We start from the raw sequence: 4,825 nt of genomic DNA, 5'->3' as shown, positions 1-4,825 counted from the left end.
ATGAACGCGTGTATTAAATAAAAGACACTATGTGCAAGGTACAAGTCTTAAACGGTGTCCATCATAGATGTCCACTCAAAAAATGAAATTTGGTTTAAATTCTCGAAGTTATTTTTGGTGTCCAAGTCGATTTGTTTCTGGATAGCTCTCACAAGTAAAGAGATGCACTGTTTCCAGAATCATGTGTACCAGCCAGCCAGAAGTTGTTTAATAAACGTTGTAGGTTGCCTTTTAAGTGTATACTAGGTCCACACCAGAGCTGGAAATATGTATTACATAGTATTTTTGGTGGCAAAAAAATCCCGACTTACCAAATTTTAGCCTTCGAAAGTTCAAAACTTAAATGTTTTTGAGATTACTTTAGGAGTACATAACACCAACAAACGAATTCAAATAAGAATAAAAAGAGAAAACCACGAACACAACACGTAGCAGAATAATTCAAATTGGAAACTGAAACCTTTAAAATTGAAACAACTTTTTGACACCGTTGAATGTAGTGTGACATTGCGCGCCAAAGGTTGCTTAATATTTTGGATTTTTGGATAAATTCGTGGATTTAATTTGAAATCACACTACCAAAAGATGGCATAAGTAGTTTCTATTAACGACCGTGCCACGTACCCTAAATTTACAGAAATCTGCATAGATAACGCACGTGGCGCCGCATGTTGATAGTATGATTTAATAAACCGTTTCTCCTATGCCGCTTGACTAACCCTGGATTAAGTTCAGTGGCTATTTTCACGAGTGTTTTTATAATTCTCTCCCGTGTGGTCTGTGTGTGCGCTTGTGCAAATTACATTTAAAATTTAAAATGACGGAGGCAAAGGTGCACCGAGAAAGAACAAAGAACTTTACCGAAAGGGAAAAGGAAATTGCTCTAGATATTATAAACAGGTATGTAGCTACTTTGGCATAAATTAACGATTATTGTAGGTTAGGTTTGTACGTCTCCTGAGTCTGGAATTTGGTGCAAAACACAATTCTAACTTTTTTTAAATCGTATGTTTAGGTTTCAAACATGCACCTAATTTTTTTCCACATGATTTTTGCACTGCACTTTAATCCAACCTTTTTTTTCAAATATGACATTATATTCCTTCTTTTACGTTATCCTACATCCACCTCTGCCTTTCCTTTAGATATCAAAACAAAATAGAAAATAAAGAAACCGACGGTGTTTCCCAAAAGGAGAGAAAAGACGCATGGGAAAAGGTGGCTGAAGAATTAATTCAGCATCATCAACAGCACCACGAACAGGAAAGCAGATGAAAGTGCTTTGGTCCAATTTACGCCGGACAGCTAAAAAAAATATTGCTAAAGAAAATGTAAATAAATAATATTATTTATGTGAGTGACTATAACTGTTTACATTTTTAGAAAAAAAGATACTTAGATGAGACGAATGAACTGGGAAATATAGCAGAGCTTAAACGAAAAAAAACTGAAGATAAGGTTAGTTAAAATAATTAAATTTCAGAAAAACAAATTTTCTTATCCATTTAAGAAAAACATTTCGAAAACTGGGGGTGGAACGTTCGAGAGCCAATTAACTGACGTGGGGGCTAGAGTCTTAGCAATGGTCGAGCCACAGGCAAGGCCCTTACCAAATCTATTTGATGATGACAATATTTACCATAAAGGTAAATAAACCATGCTTTAATAGTAATAATAATAATAATAATAATAATACACGAATACACACATTTGATCTCAAACAAGAATCGTTAACTTTCAAATAATTTATCAAATTTTTAGATATAGTACTATTAACTCAAGATCAGGAAATATCCCCTCCTGTCCTGGAACCTGTTGAAGGACACTCTAATGTTAATATTTCTGATCTCCCCATTTACCTTGAAGATGAATGTGTTCCCCCATCCGAAACCGTTTGTGAAGAAATCCCTACCCACCAGCCACCACGAAAAAAATACACCCCTTCTAAAAATAAATCAAACAAAAAAAAACAGTTGATTTGAAAAGAACACTATATTTAAAGCGCATAAAATTAGCAAACATGGAAATTGAATTTAAAAAAAAAGATGTACGAATTAGAATTAAAAATTAAAGAAAAAGAGTTGGAAAAAATTAGCCGAAATGATTAATAAATATTGAAATTTTATTTGTTTTTTTTTTCAATGAAAATGTGTTCTTATAAGGGCTGTACGAGCGGCAGTATTTTCATTAATATTATTATTTCTATGAACAGGTTCAATTTCAAGTTCTTGAGGTACTTCAACATCTGGATCTCTTGGCGGTTCATTATCATTTGTGAAAATGGCAATGTTATGTAACACAGCACAAGCCACAATAGTTGCTAATGTAGTGTTCATTTTAGTCCGCAGTCCCAATGACAGACAAGGAAAACGACGTTTCAAAACTCCAAAACACCGTTCAATAGCATTTCTAGTCGTTCTGTGTGACAAATTATAAGCTTCTTCCGCAGCTGTTCTTGGATTCAGTACTGGAGTTAAAAGAAAGGGACGGCAAGCATATCCACTATCTCCAAGTAGAAAACCATTTTCATATTCACCTCTTTCTAGATGTGCACAGAGGGATGAATCATTAAATATTGTGCTATCGTGGACACTTCCTGGCCACCTCGCGACAATATTTCTTATTTGCAGGTCTGCATCGCATACTGCCTGTACATTAATTGAAAAAAATCCCTTCCGATTACGAAAAATTTCAGCGTTGGGGCCACCTGGTGATTCAATTCTTATGTGAGAACAGTCTATTGCACCTATTACTCTTGGCATTCTTCTTTTACGATAAAATTTTAACTGAACATTATGTAGTTCTTCTCTGTTTGGCATTTTTATAAATTGTGGTTTAAGTTGAGCGATTTTTTGGATAACACTTTTTATAACAACACAGACTGTTGACTTATGTACAGCAACAGTGTCACCCACTAATTGTTGAAAGGAACCTGTTGCCAAATACCTCATTGTAATTAAAATCTTATTTATTGCAGATATCGATTTGCGTCTTCTAGTTGTAGGTTCTAAATCATGACCGATCAACTCATGAAGCCATAAGATAGTTGCCTTCGAGAATCTAAATCTCATTTTAAATTCTTCTTCGTCGAAAATTTCATAAGGATTTCTCCTATCTCTTATCCCTCGGTATCTTCTAGGTATTCTTTCCATTCTTACTTCATCCTCAGAAGAATCATCAGACGATGATGTAGTCGAAAGTGATACATCAGACATCTAATTGTAATTTTTTGAATAATAATAAAATAATTAAAAAATGTGTATTATTTACCTTTATTTCCCGTTTATTTTATTTAAATATAAGCTATCTCAAAGTTTTTTGGAATCAAACATGACAGATATTAAAATTTAATTGAAGTAGCTACCTTCATTAACTAAATTTCATATTAATGTATAATTTAATCGCAATTAACTGTTAATTGAGCTTTTGTAAACCGATTTCTAGATTTAATTGCGATTAAATGGAATTTAACAACGTATTAGTTTAATTCGAATTAAATCGATTTAATCGCGATTAGTGACGTCACGAAATTAAGTTAATCGACATTAACTTTTTAATTTGAAATTAAATATTTAATTCGCTTTCTATAAACCCGCCCTAATAATAGTAATAATAATAATAATAATAATATTAATAATGATAATAATACTTATAATAATGAATTTCTTTCTAAATTAAAGCTTAGTTTTTCTAAGCAAAAATGATGCTTATTTTGTGTTATCTGAGCGTTTTCTCATTTCTATGCAAGAGATCATCTGTGATCTGTGTTTTTAGGCAAGAGATTGTCTAAAATTAATAACTCATTTTAAAACTGGTATAAAAACATTTACTATACAAAAGTTATAATCGGTTTTTAATAATAATAATATTAATAATAATAATAATAATAATAATAATAATAATAATAATAATAATAATAATAATAATAATAATAATAACAATAATAATAATAATAATAAAAATAATAATAATAGTAATAAAAGTAAGCTTAGTTTTCTAAGCAAAAATGAAGCTTATTTTGTGTGTTATATAAGTGTTTTCTCATTTCTATGCAAGAAATCATCTGTGATCTGTGTTTTTAGGCAATCTAAGCCATTTTATAGGTTTTAGAAAAGAAATTGGCTAAAATTAATCACTCATTTTAAAACTGGTATAAAAACAATACTATACAAAAGTTATAATCGGTTTTTAATAATAATAATAATAATAATAATAATAATAATAATAATAATAATAATAATAATAATAATAATAATAATAATAATAATAACAATAATAATAATTATAATTATAATAATAATAATAATAACAATAATAATAATAATAATAATAATTAAAATAATAATAATAGTAATAAAAGTAAGCTTAGTTTTCTAAGCAAAAATGAAGCTTATTTTGTGTGTTATATGAGTGTTTTCTCATTTCTATGCAAGAAATCATCTGTGATCTGTGTTTTTAGGCAAGAAATTGTCTAAAATTAATAACTCATTTTAAAACTGGTATAAAAACATTTACTATACAAAAGTTAATAATAATAATAATACTTTTAATAAGGAAAAATGGAGCTTATTTTTTGTGTTACATGAGCGTTTTCTCATTTCTATGCAAAAGATCATGTGTGATGTGTGTTTTTAGGCAATCTAAGCCATTTTATAGTTTTTAATATTTAACAAAAATTTGCTTTAAAATAAAATGTTTGAAAAACTGAAATTAAACTAAATTAATTGTGTCTAACACTTTAGTAGAGGAAAAAGGAGGAGACATACAAGTCACTAAAGTCTTAGAGTTGTCTTTAGTCGTCATATTAATAACAATAACATTTATA

The 4,825-nt window shown here is 29.7% G+C and overlaps 1 non-coding gene across 2 annotated transcripts; it reads left to right on the top strand.

Annotated features, from left to right (window-relative positions):
- Positions 1 to 729: 729 nt before the first annotated feature.
- Positions 730 to 3,214, top strand: LOC107399039 (uncharacterized). 2 transcript variants are annotated; one of them, XR_010334663.1, is made up of 4 exons: positions 730 to 900; positions 1,146 to 1,331; positions 1,384 to 1,646; positions 2,213 to 3,214. It is a non-coding gene; the product is annotated as an uncharacterized LOC107399039 (transcript). The 2 variants fall into 2 exon arrangements; XR_010334662.1 differs by lacking the exon at positions 730 to 900 and having other exon boundaries at positions 1,020 to 1,331; positions 2,213 to 3,213.
- The last annotated feature ends 1,611 nt before the right edge of the window (positions 3,215 to 4,825 follow it).

The sequence above is a fragment of the Tribolium castaneum genome, chromosome 6, assembly GCF_031307605.1.
Source record: "Tribolium castaneum strain GA2 chromosome 6, icTriCast1.1, whole genome shotgun sequence".
Classification (NCBI taxonomy): domain Eukaryota; kingdom Metazoa; phylum Arthropoda; class Insecta; order Coleoptera; family Tenebrionidae; genus Tribolium; species Tribolium castaneum.
Note: the sequence above shows the minus strand (reverse complement) of the source record. Positions and strands in the feature narration are given on the sequence as shown.